General features: G+C 42.6%; 1 pseudogene; it reads left to right on the top strand.

The window, feature by feature from the left end:
* The first annotated feature begins 7,516 nt into the window (after positions 1-7,516).
* On the top strand, positions 7,517-9,154 carry LOC131756872 (calcium-binding mitochondrial carrier protein SCaMC-2 pseudogene; annotated as a pseudogene).
* Positions 9,155-13,728: the final 4,574 nt, after the last annotated feature.

The raw sequence follows: 13,728 nt of genomic DNA, 5'->3' as shown, positions 1-13,728 counted from the left end.
GGTGAGATATCAACTACTTTGGAAACTAAAAATTCTAACTTCAGGTCCTTGGAACTTAAACTTAGAAGTCTGATATAAAAAAAGAAATAACTCTCCTACAAAATATGCATTTGTGTATTTGAATATGCAAATACTTGGTAATTAATAATACTGGAAGTAGTCTAAAGATCATTGCTTTATTCTATATATTGTTCTAAAAATCATTGCTTTATCTTATGCATGAATTAAGTCCTGGAAAAAGGATGAAAAAAAGGCTCAATATTTAATATTGTTGTAAAAGTTTACAAATTGCCAGCCAAGGAGTATAAGCAAATAATGATAATATCTACCATTCATATAGTGGCTAATATTTTTCTAATTTTACTAACACCATACCTAGGTAGTTTTCAAGACAGGTATTATTTTCTTAATTTTATAAACCATAACCAATAAACCTACAGTAAGAAATAGAGTCAGAATTGCTTCATGAGGTTTCTTTCTTCCTTTTTCTCTCTCCTTTTTTATTATTGTCAAACCCAGCAAACAGCCTCATACAGGGTGTAAATAATCAACAAATACCATTCCAGGGTTTTTTTAATTCCCTTTACCTGATTCAAATAAGAGAGGTCAAACATGAAAGAAGATCTCTCATAGGCTCCTGTATACCTTCACACTGTTCTTTCAGGTGATCATTAACTATTGCCTTAACACTCCATTCATTTATTATTCAATTCCATCTGTCCATTCACTCATTCATTCAATTCAATAGGGAAATAGCCCTTGTCAGGGCATTTATAGTTCTTGTCCTCACAGAGTTTATAACTTAATGGAGGATATCGAGGAATGAAAATCTGGGGCAGCACAATAAGCCCTGTGATAAGAGAATTTGAGACTTGAGCACTGTGAAAGGCTTCCCAGAGGAAACAGACTTGAAGAGGAGTGCATTTAGTCTTGGCAGAAAAAAAGAAAAAGAGTCCTGCCCCTTGTGTCCCACTCTCGAGCATAACTTAGCTCAGTCAGTAGTATCCCAAAACTCTACTGCCCTCTACCCATTCATTTGGTGGTCCTAATCAATAGACAATCAATAGACCATTTGATAATCTTATTGATGTAACTGAATGGTCCTCTAGAGAGCATACAAATTTACACAGAGAAAAATTTTTAATATCAGAATCTCCAAAATGTAAAAGATCAGATGAAAATGTGAGTGCTCTGGGGCTTCCAGCCTATTCATATTTGCTATTCACCCTCATTTTACCAGAAGTAAGATAGAGTTACATAATACTCTGCTTCGTAAAGTTGCTCATCCTGATATAGATATTATACTAATACCATTCTCTAGATAAGGATGTGCACAGGGTGAAGAATAATAAAGTCATAAAGTCAGGATGGATTTTAATTCCTGGTCCTTGAGAATTCCATTAAGCTAGATGGTTTCCCACAACCATGATTCTACCAATCAATTACACTAATAGTGTAAAGGAAACAACCAAACCACAACATTAAAGTAACAAATAAGTGTTTCTGTTTAAGGGAATGAAATGAATAACTTTAAAAACAGAAACTATTATATATGAAAGTATGTGTTTCATAGAGATTTTTGTGGTATTTTCTAAATATGAAAGTATTAAATTTATCCTCAGATAATAACATAGGGGGTACTTAATAAATCCATATTAGAAAAAGAGATAAATGGAAATATAAATAGTGTATTTATTTATTTAACATCTATTGGATACTATATTCCTAGTACTATTTCAGATATGAGTCAGTCCTCTAAGGTGTCTGCTCTCAAGAAAATGAGCTCTGTGGACCTGGGAGAGTAATGAGGGGGCCAGTATGTCTGGAATATGCTGGAAAAAATAATACAGGATGAGCTTGGAAACATAGGCAGGTACCAAGTAGTGCATGATATTATAAAGCCAAGGTACTCATTTTAAGAGCTAAACACTAACATAATATAATTTATGATTTTAAAAAATCACTCAGCTTATTGTCAGGTTTACAGTGAGAAAGTGTGGAAATGAGACTAGTAAAACGTCTTGCTGGTAGGAGGTATCGGTAGTTCAGGTTACGGTGGTATCTGAGCAGACAGAAGAGAGTATAGATTCTAACTAGGCTATATGTTTGAAAATGGTACTAGCTTATGGACAACATGTGAAAGTTAAAGGGAAGATAAATCAAGGGGTTGAGTAACTGATTAATGACACCATTTACTGAGCTCAAAAAGACAGAGCACAGCATACTTGGGGAAAATCAAGGGTTCCATTTTGGCCATATTAACTTTGAAATGCCTGTTAGACATTTGAGATGAGGCCATTGGATATATAATCTGGAGATGCAAACTGGAGAAAAAAAATATATATATAGTGAGAGAGAGAGAGAGAGAGAGAGAGAGAGAGAGAGAATAGACAAGATTAGAGAGACATGTAGCATGTAGTTTTGGATGCCTTTCAACATCTAAAGTTTTGGTAGAGAAGGAGTCAGCAGAAAACTGTTAAATAGCCAACAAGGTGGATGAATAGTGAGGTGGGAGAGAAGTCACAGAAACCAAGAATTCCAAGAAGGAAGGAGTCGTCCACTATGCTGAATGCTGCTGAAAAGTCAAGTATGATGGGGACTAGATACGTGAGCACTGAATTTGGCATTAAGGGATCATTTGGTAATTTAATAAACAGATTCAGTGGTGTACAGACAGTAGCAGGAGTGGAATGGGAGGATGAGTGAATTTGAAGTGAAGACAGGGAGGTAGTGAGTGTGCACAACTCTTGAGAGTTTTTGCTGCCAAAGAGAGCAGAGAAATGAAAAGGCAGCTAAAAGCAGCGTGGTGGGATTAAGAGATTTTCCTGTTTTGCATGTGATGTTATAGGTACATGTTATGAATCATACCGGAGAGGTGGAAAACGTGAAGATTTCATGATTCAGATGAGAGGATAAATCCAAGTGGGAAGTTCCTGATAAGAGCAAGAGTAAAGGGTACAGGATGCAAGGGGATAAGTTGCAGGACTACCTCCTTCATAGAATAGAAGCAGGGACTCCTTGTACCTTGTAAAAAGTGGAAAAAAGAGAGTATGGTACACATACAGAGTATGGACACCTCCTCTAACAGTTTTCAAATCCAATGAGGTCTCAGGTGAAGGGTGAGGTGAAGCAGGGATATCTTGAGTGAGCAGGGCTTGAGGAATATATTGCAGTGGCCAAGTGCAAAATGAAAATGCAAGGACCTTTGTTGCAAAAGCAGGAAAAAAATCACTAAAAGTACTCGATATAAACTTTTCCTTTCTTCTGCTGTCTTTCTCTCAGCTTGCCATTATGTATTTTCTTTGTCATATATTGCCACTCTAAGTAAAGAAAAATTAAAATATTAAATTACTAGCACTTAATTTAAGCGTTTCTTTTTATATTGTACAATGCCAGTTTTAAATGGAAATATAAAGGCACTAACTCATTTAAAGAATTACTGAAATTATACAATTTGTATTCCAGAGTTAATCCCTGGAGGGTGCCTCAAAATGACTAGAAAAGACAATGAAAAGTAGATTCAGGAAGGTTGGATGGCAGAAAAGATGCCCTGCCAGGCATGGAGTCAGCAGGGGGAGTGCTCCCTTGGGAACTGGTATACTCATGGGGCCAGTGCAAACACTTATTTGTGCCTAGGGGCTCCTGCTTGTGGCTCAGGACATACATGCTGGGCAACTTTTCCTGCCTGCTGCTAGACTGATGTATTGCAACCTGAAGGGGGGGGTGGTGGTGGTGGTGGTGGTTGTGGTGATCTGCAAAAGTTGAGCCAGGCACCTCCTCTTCCCATAGGCCTGCCACCACAACCATGGTGAACAAGGCAGTATCCAGGGTCTTTAAACCCCTGTGCATGCATGGATGCATCCTCAGTACTCAGGATGCACTGGATCAAGGGTGGGCTAGAGGCTTTCTCCCACCCATACCTAGTCTCAGCCTGCCCACCCTCTGGATGCAGGTGTAACTGTCAGCCTAGGGTGAGATGGCTGCCGCTGCAACCCATCCAAGGCCTTTGTGTAGGGAGAAGAGTCACAGCAAACAAAGGTCTCTCCCAACTAACACTACCTAGTCGCTGCCCCAGGGCGAGAGTAACATCCTTCCTGGATGGGGAGGCTGGACAAGGGTATGGGGTGTCAGGGACAGTAGATGGCATAGAACCCATTCCCAGGAGGCAGAGGGGTGGCAAGAGACAGGATTATGCATAAACCAAGACTCCAAGGGCCTGCCAACTGCTCCATTGTCTCATAGGACCTCATTTACCAAACATAAGATCTAAGATGACATTATTAAGAGTTTCAAGACAATAATGAGAAGCAATCACAGGCCATTAAGCCAGAGTTCCGTGTGTGGTTTCTGAGCATAGGGCTTTGTGTGTTGGCACTGGTTGTGTATCCATGAAGATGATCCTGTGTGGAAGGATTTGAAAGAGATCATTGGCTAGGTGCAGGTATGTTGGCTTACGCTTTGTGAAGCCAAATCCATTAGCACAGCTTAAATGGGAGACATTTCTCCATGAATTTTGCATGTTTCTGCATATCTTGCAAGCAGAGGCACTGATTGCCTTTAATTCAAGACCATTTTTTCAAGGATGTCTGGATAGTGAACAGCCTTGAAAGACAGAGATATTGTATTTATCCAAAGCAAAGTAGGAGCATGCTTTTGCCCATCATGAAAGAGCCAGACTACCGCATCTAAGGATTCCCCTCCTGAAAGCAGCTCATGATGTGTGCAGCTGTTATCTAGCCTTCCTCGTGTCTACCTGTGGGACCTGGATCTTAGAGAACTGCCCCTACCCCTACCCCAAAATGCTGATACTCTGGCTACCAGTCAGGCCATCATTCATCTCTGACCCAGGAATTGCATATCTTTTAACAGCATCTATTAATATGTGGTAGACTAACTTGTTAGCTTGCAAGTAAGGTAAAAATTCTACTTCTTCTTTTCTTTTTTTAAATTTATTTATTTTATTTATTTATTTTTGGCTGCATTGGGTCTGCATTGCTGTGCGCGGGCTCTCTCTAGTTGTGGCAAGCGGGGGCTACTCTTCATTATCGTGTGTGAGCTTCTCACTGCAGTGGCTTCTCCTGTTGCGGAGCACAGGCTCTAGGCACATGGGCTTCAGTAGTTGTGGCACACAGGCTCAGTAGTTGTGGCTCTCGGGCTCTAGAGTGCAGGCTCAGTAGTTGTGGCACACGGGTTTAGTTGCTCCATGGCATGTGGGATCTTCCTGGACCAGGGATTGAACCTGTGTTCCCTGCATTGGCAGGTAGATTCTTAACCACTGTGCCACCAGGGAGTTCCAAATTCTATTTCTTGATACTTTTCCTTTAGTTATGTCCTCTCTGATAAAGACTTTCCACGAATAATTGAATTTGCAAAACACACTCTAAAATCCAGGTCATTGTCATTCCCCTGTTAGCAGATATAGTAAATGGAAGCATCCTGTCTGGAAAAAATAAAGCTTCTGGCTACTAAAACCATGATTCACAAAGTGTGTTTCATTGGATCATAATCAGTGATACATTCATACACATAAAGTCGCCTATATGATATAAATTCAAAGTAATGTTTTACTACAGAAGTTCTAAGATTAATGAAGTGTGCAAATTTTTTCTTCATACATCTGTAACAATTGAGCATTATTCTCAATAGAAGTGTATGCATTCACATGTAAATTGAATAACTCACTGTTGTGATAATGTTATATACATTATAAAACACACAAAAATAAAATGAAATAGAAATATTACAAAAATAAATATTAAAAAATGTTCTCAAGTTTCCTTACTACCTCCTATTGAATTATCTTGTGCACCCTATGATACTGATGTACCCCATTTAGGGACTGGTGTTTTAATGTGTTTGATATACATTACAAATCTGCAAAAGAAGATGTATTATGTGCAGAGTTTTTCTTTTGTAACCATGGAAATTTCCCCCTCCACTCCAGGAATCTTTTAAGATGAGTGTTTCTTAAAAGGTGCCTTAGGGCTTCCCTGGTGGCGCAGTGGTTAAGAATCCGCCTGCCGATGTAGGGGACGCGGGTTTGTGCCCCGGTCCGGGAGGATCTCACGTGCCGCGGAGTGGCTGGGCCCATGAGCCATGGCCGCTGAGCCTGCACGTCCGGAGCCTGTGCTCCGCAACGGGAGAGGCCACAACAGTGAGAGGCCCGCACAGTGCAAAAAAAAAAAAAAAAAAGTGCCTTAAAAATATTGATCTATTCTCCAGAGGTTGCAAACTGGTGACCTAGAGCAGTCTCATTTATTTCAATTGAGTTTGTATGACTTTATTAGCAATGTAGCTAGTCTCCAGTTTACCTACTCATAGTACTTCTGTTTGCATTAGAAATCTCCTTTACTCATTCATCTATCTAACATGTAAAGTTCTTTTAGTTTTTTACCACCACTTGGACTGGTTTTAAACATCACATGAAGTTCAGTGGGAAGATTCATGGTCTTTGAGGAGCATAATTTTTTCAGAGTGAACAGATAATTTTGGCCAGGGAGAGTAGGTGATAGCTTGAGTTGGACCTACACCAAATTGTTGTGCAGGGTAAGAGAATAGTTAATGCCCCTCTCCACTACTGTTTTAGGATTTTTTGCGCCAAAAACAGGATATTTATGATTTTAACATTACAGCTTTAGCCTATGGCCGAGCTTGAGGACGACAGTTGATGGCTGATACAATAATTAAAGAATAAGAGACATTAGTTTGTCATTTCTCTTTTGTCACCACCCCCATCAGCAAGAGACAAATTTTTCACACAAATTAAAAATGTTAAGGTTACTTAAAAGTTATCTGATTGGATTTCAAATCAGCTTAGAAAAGAAAAGAAAATTTAAATATTTCTCAAATTCTTACAATGAGGGTAAATTAAACATTTCAGAGTATAATAACTGAATCATATTAATCCAGTGAAATTTGCATTGCTTCTGTGATCCAGTGAAAGAAAGGCAAGAAGAGAGAAAGAAATTACACAAACATCAGGGTTAGTGCCTTCTTTTACTTGAAACATTTTCAAATGTTACCAAGAAAAGGGAAACATTTTGCAAGGTTTTGTGCCAACTGGAATTGTACTGACGTTCATTCTATTCCCTCAGGGAAAGAGTGGATGAGACAGTAATTGATTTCTTCCAAGAGGATCCATCACCCATGACTCTCACTGTTCTTATACATCATTAGTCAGACAAAAGAAAGTTTCCTAATGGGGTTTTAGATTCTCTTGAATCAAAACAAAAAAAAAAGCATTTCCAGATGTTTTAATTATTAAATTTCAAAATTGTATGATACATCATGTTTTTGTTATTCTCAACTAACTGATAAAGAGTCATTTAGCATGAAATTTAATTAAAAAGTGGAACTAATATTGAATAGAATCAAAATAGAAGGTCTAATGAATAAGGTATCTAGAATGAAGTTTTTGCCATAGGTACAGCACAGTTATGGAGTGGTCAAAATAGTGTAATTTAATTACCCTACATAGGGGAATGTATTGGAGACAGACGAAAGATAAGACATTTAAATGACTGAGCACCCAGAAGCTGCCCATCCCGCCAGCTTGCCGGCACCTGGAGTCCGCGCTACTGGACTGAGGACACCTGCGTGTCTTCCGCGCTCTCGCCTCCGGCCCGTCACCCCTGCCTCGCGCCCTCTGGTCAGCAGTGTGTTGCGCCGCTGCGTGGCTTCCCCGCTGCCGGACGCCGCAGCCACCGCCTAGTCGTCCGCCTTACCGCCAGCGTCCGTGGACCCTTGCGGCGGCGCCGTCTGCGGGGGCCCAGACCACCGGCTGCGCCTTTGGAGCCTTTTCCAGACTCTCGACGTCAACCGCGAAGGCTGCCTGTGTGTCAACGACCTGGCCATGGGACTTCAGCTCCTGGGACTGCACCACACAGAGGGCGAACTCCGGAAAATTGTACAAGCTGGCGACAAAGAACTCGATGGGCAGCTAGACTTTGAAGAGTTTGCCCATTATCTCCAAGATCACGAGAAGAAACTGAGGCTGGTATTCAAGAGTCTGGACGAGAAGAATGATGGGCGGATCGACGCGCAGGAGATCATGCAGTCCCTGCGGGACCTGGGAGTCAAGATATCTGAACAGCAGGCAGAAAAAATCCTCAAGAGCATGGACAAGAACGGTACGACGACCATGGACTGGAACGAGTGGCGAGACTATCGCCTCCTGCATTCCCGCGTAAAGCATCGCTGAGATCATCCTGTACTGGAAGCATTCCACGATCTTTGATGTGGGTGAGAATCTGACGGTCCCCGATGAGTTCACGGGTGGAGGAGAGGCAGACAGGGATGTGGTGGAGACACCTGGTGGCTGGCGGTGGGGCGGGGGCTGTATCGAGAACCTGCACGGCCCCCCTGGACAGATTCAAGGTGCTCATGCAGGTCCACGCCTCCCGCAGGAACAACATGTGCATCGTGGGTGGCTTCACCCAGATGATTCGAGCAGGAGGGGCCAAATCACTCTGGCGCGGCAACGGCATCAACGTCCTCAAAATTGCCCCCGGGTCGGCCACCAAGTTCACGGCCTATGACGCAGATCAAGCGTCTCACTGGGAGTGACCAAGAGACTCTGAAGATTTGCGAGAGGCTTGTGGCAGGGTCCTTGGCAGGGGCCATCGCCCAGAGCATCATCTACCCGATGGAGGTCCTGAAGACCCTCATGGCCCTGTGCAAGACAGGCCAGTACTCGAGCACTCTGGACTGTGCCAGGAAGATCCTAGCCAGAGAGGGCATGGCCGCCTTCTACAAAGGCTACGTTGCCAACATGATGGGGATCATCCCCTACGCTGGGATAGACCTGGCCGTCTACGACATGCTCATGAATGCCTGGCTGCAGCGCTATGCAATGAACAGCACACACCCCAGTGCGTTTGTGCTCCTGGCCTGTGGCACCGTGTCCAGAGCCTGTGGCCAGCTGGCCAGCTACCCACTGGCCCTGGTCAGGACCCGGATGCAGGCCCAAGCCTCCATTGAGGGCTCTCCAGAGGTGAAAATGAGCAGCCTCTTCAAACAGATCCTGCGGACCGAGGGGGCCTTTGACCTGTACTGGGGGCTGGCCCCCAACTTCAGGAAGGTGATTCCGGCTGTGAGCATCAGCTACATGGTGTACGAGAACCTGAAGATCACCCTAGGTGTGCAGTCGCGGTGACGGGAGGGAGGCCAGCCCGCCCGCGGACTCGCTGATCCTAGGCCTGCAGCCCCAGGATGTGTAGCCATATCATTCTGTGAATGTGCCAACACTGAGCTGACTTAAGCCAAGCTGTGAAAACCCTAGGATGCACCTGCAAGGGTGAGGGCAGAGCCGGCAGGCCCACGGGGTTTGTCCTGCTGACCCTGGCTGACCCTCGTGTCCGTTCCAGGGAAGACCTGTGGGTGTTCCTCAGGGTCCAGAGCTCAGCAGAACACAGGCTCGCACGTGTGGGGACAGGATGTTTCCTGTGGTGCCTGCCAAATAGCTGGGCTGGGAAGCTGGCTTAGTTCTTGCATCGCGAACTCACAGCCAGACCATTGGCTCAGGGCGCCTCCAGGCCCACCTTGCTTCCTTCCTTGCTGCTGTTTTCAATGGTAGGAGGAGGGCCCGCAGCCCACTCCCCACGCTGCTCCTCTCTGCTCAGTCCATGGGGAAGGGTAATTCTACCTGACCTAAGCCTGACTTCCCCACTGGCAGCACAGCCACTGGCAGGGAAGAGGGAGGAGTCTGGCTTCTGAGCTGCCCCACAGACGGGCACCTGGATCCCCGTGTGCATGACGAGGGCAAGGCTGCCTGGTGTCCTGGGTGCGTGGCTTCATGGGTCCTGGAACCTAGAGGGCCTCTGCTGCCTGCTGCTGGGGGGCTCTTGGGGCTCTGAGCCGGCCCCGGCCTCTGTCAGGACTGGCACCAGCTCAGAACTAATTCCCTCTCCCTCCCCGCTAGCATGAGGGCAGTGGACATTGTGTTGAAGCAAGAAGGGAAGTTTCTGCCCTGAGTCTGCACGCCCTGGTGAGAGAAGGAAAAGGTGTTCAAGGCCTTAAGTAGGTATCATTGGAGAAAGGGTTTTGTTCAGAAAGACAAGCTGGAGAAATGTACAAGTTCTCTTCTTCCAGAGGGAAGACAAAGAGAGCCAATGGCTTGGCTGACTGCATTAAAGTCTGTTTCTGACACCCTGGGGATTTGTGTCCAATCCCAACTGGGGCAAAGTGGGACCAGCCTCACATTCCACTGATGTAACATCTCACACTGCTTGGAGCCTATTTATTTCGTATTTATTTGAACAGAGTTATGTCCTAACTATTTTTATAGACTTGTTTAATTAATAGCCTGTCATTTTCAAGTTCATTTTTTTATTCATATTTATGTTCCTGGTTGACTGCATCTTCCCAACACCTGTGAGGTGGGGTGGGAAGAGGAAGGAGGGGGCCGTGGGAGTGACCCTTCTTGATGCTGCATCGTGTCTGTCCAAAGAAATTCCTCTCGGAACTGGTGACAGAAGAAAGGCGAGAAGGCAGAAGGGCCCTGATCATGGAGAGACAGTCCTTTGGCAGGTCAGGGCAGGACCAGCACCTAGGAAGCCTTAGGATCTGAGGGTTTGATCAGGGGGCAGGAAGAGTGGGGGAAATCTCAACCCTGTTGAAGATGGAAGTCCAAATCATTTCTTGGACTGGGAGGGATTTCTTTATTCACCCTTTCTGAAGGGCAAGGCAGTGAGGTGCCTATCACTGTGAGTTTGGTGGGGGCCAGAGGAGAGGGAGGCCGGCTCCCCACCCGTACCTGTGAAGTGGGCTCCCTCTGTCCTGGGCCCCCCTCTACCCCTGTTCAATAATGCTGGTCAACGTGCGACAGCACAGTCACACTTCCGTTCACTGGAACAGCCTGATGAGAACAATTTAAATAGGATGCAAAGATCAATGCAAGATTTATTGTTATATGTAAATAGAGTTATAACTGGAATTGGTGACAAAGCAAATTAAGAAAGAACTGGAAGTTTTCATTTAAAACAGCCTTCTAATAAAGTTGTTTCAGAGATAAAAAAAAATAAAATAAATGATTGAGCAGTAAACAGGGTAAGGTAGACATAGAAATTGTCCATCATAATTGTTTTTAGTTCATATCCAGATTTCTCTCTTAAACCTTCAAGACTTTAAGAGGGCCTGTTTGGTACTCCCTAAATTATTGTAGCACTTGAACTGGAAAACTATAGTAAACCACTGAAAGGAATTAGAGCCAGAGATGATGATAAGCATGCAGTCTCATATTCAACAAAAAAAATCAATGAACTTGCATTAGGTTTTAAATGGTTCCTGTTTATACCCAGTAGAACTCAGAAAGGAGAGTGCAAAATCTTATCGTCTTACCAGCGTGCATTCTCTCTCTGCTGTTTTATCTCCCCCCCCTATATATATATATATATATATATATATATATATATATATATATATATATATTTGTTTCTTTTATATTATGTCTCAGTGGGAGCAGGATACAATCCTCTTTGAAGTTGCCATCACAATGTATTTTTGTGGGCTTCTACTTATGGCAGGCTTACATGGGCTAGGCTGAAGAATCATATACGGTGGAGCCACTTGTCTATAACAAAGTACAAAGGCAGGGTGTAGAAGCAAGATATCAGTTGAACAGTACTACTTTCATTTCAAGATCTATTTCTTGAAATGTAGAACACTGGCTCTCTCTTTTTTTGCTCATGCTGCTAAGGTGGTGACTAAATTAATAATTTGATTGCAAGATATAAACTTTATTAATAAGGAGCATGGGAGAGGCAAATAAGAACGAGATTACAGAACAGTGCTGATAGTAGTTATTATCAAGCATTAAAGCCACTGCCTCTGCACAATTAAATTCAGTGCTGAACATTTGGAAACAATAGAAGCTAATAAAAAATTGGCTCGGCTTTCCCAAAGTGAGGGAAATGCAAAGCTATGTAGACACTTTCAAAGCTATATAAATACTTGGAATTGATGATAGCAGAAGTCAGGGCAATGGGCTCATGATTAAACTGACATGAAGAATCTCCAGCTGGAATAATGGAATTCCAAAAAGCAATGTTAGTAGCACTGACTGGGCATCAAAGGACTGATCTATTCTGGTTCAAATACTGAACACCCTGATTTGAGTTTCTAACTTTGTTCCTCAAAGAGGTGCCAAGATTATTGTAACAATGTTGATTTTCTTCTTTTCCCTACCCTGTAGCCACAAGCATAAGTTCCATCCACAGTATAAGAATGTATGTTTACAAGTATAATTCCTGAGTTTGGGAACATTGTTCCTATGCTTCCTTACTTAAGAGAGTATCTGAGTAACCCAAACTCTGATCACTATCCATACCAAATGTCCATGTTAACTCAGGCAGTCCTAATTTTATTTCATCTCAGCATAGCTATTTTCTGCTGATGAATTAAATAGCAAAATGTTGCTTCAGGTTGTGTTTTAAGGTTGTGCCCTAGAGAGAAATTCAAGAATCAGTTTAGTCAACAGAGCTGCATTTCCTAGCCTACATTTGATTGAATGTGTTCTGTCCACAAAGTGCTTTGGAGTAAAGATGGTAGGTGATATATAATAACTAAATAGACAGAACTATATTGGGGCATTTAGGGTGGGAAACAGAATAAACATGCCCATTTATAGATGTTGCCATCAGGCTGTTTGAAGGGAAACTGATACAAAACGTGTTGTCAATAAGAGCAGATTCAATAACTCATTTTTATTAATATAAGCCAAAATCAATCACTTGGGGAAATATCATTTTTAAATGTTTATTTGATCATCAGATTTCATACCCAAAGTAGCCATATTTATTAATTTCCTTTCTCTAAATCAGTTTTTATCCCATTTTAGTCTTCTACATTAATAATATGTAGAAGCACATGTTTACTACACATTAATAATATGTAGAAGTACACATTACCTCCTTTCAACAAATTTAAATTGATGATAATCTCTAAAAATGCCAGGAGTAGAACTATCCTGTTGATACCCATCACCCCAGAATTGGTGGAAATAATATTATTATTTTAAGTCACTAAGTTTTGGGGGTGATTTTTATGTTGCAACATATATCTAAAAACTTAACACAGAAATAAAACATTGTGAAATTTGTTCAGATTTTTTTAAATGTTTCACATTGATAAAATGTGACCTCCCAAATTAATATTACAGCTCAGTCTCCCATGATATATGGATGGAAAAAACCATACACAGGCACACAATGCCCACACATACATTCATTCTCACGCACACACTATATTATTAAACAGAACTAACTCAAACATTAAAAGAATAATAAATACTACAAATAAGAGTGGTTCATCCCAGCAAAGCAAGTGCAATGCTAGGAGTATGATGGAGATCTGAATAATGAGGCATTCTCACATATAATCAGAGGGGGAATAAACTGAAACAGCCTTTTGGAAGGCAATATACCAATATCGAAATTTAACATACATGTTTTTTATCTAGTAATTCCATTATTAGGTACTTATCTGATGGGAAGGCTGAAATAAAACTATGGCCTAGGACTTCCCTGGTGGCACAGTGGTTAAGAATCCACCTGCCAGTGCGAGGGACATGGGTTCAACCCCTGGTCCAGGAAGATCCCACGTGCCGCGAAGCAACAAAGCCCGTGCGTGACACCTACTGAGCCTGTGCTCTAGAGCCCGCGAGCCACAACTACTGAAGCCTGTGCACCCAGAGCCTGTGCTCCACAACAAGAGAAATCACTGCAATGAAAA

Source organism: Kogia breviceps, chromosome 5, assembly GCF_026419965.1.
Source record: "Kogia breviceps isolate mKogBre1 chromosome 5, mKogBre1 haplotype 1, whole genome shotgun sequence".
NCBI lineage: Eukaryota > Metazoa > Chordata > Mammalia > Artiodactyla > Physeteridae > Kogia > Kogia breviceps.
The sequence above is the reverse complement of the archived record's forward strand: the minus strand, read 5'-3'. Positions and strand labels throughout refer to the sequence as shown.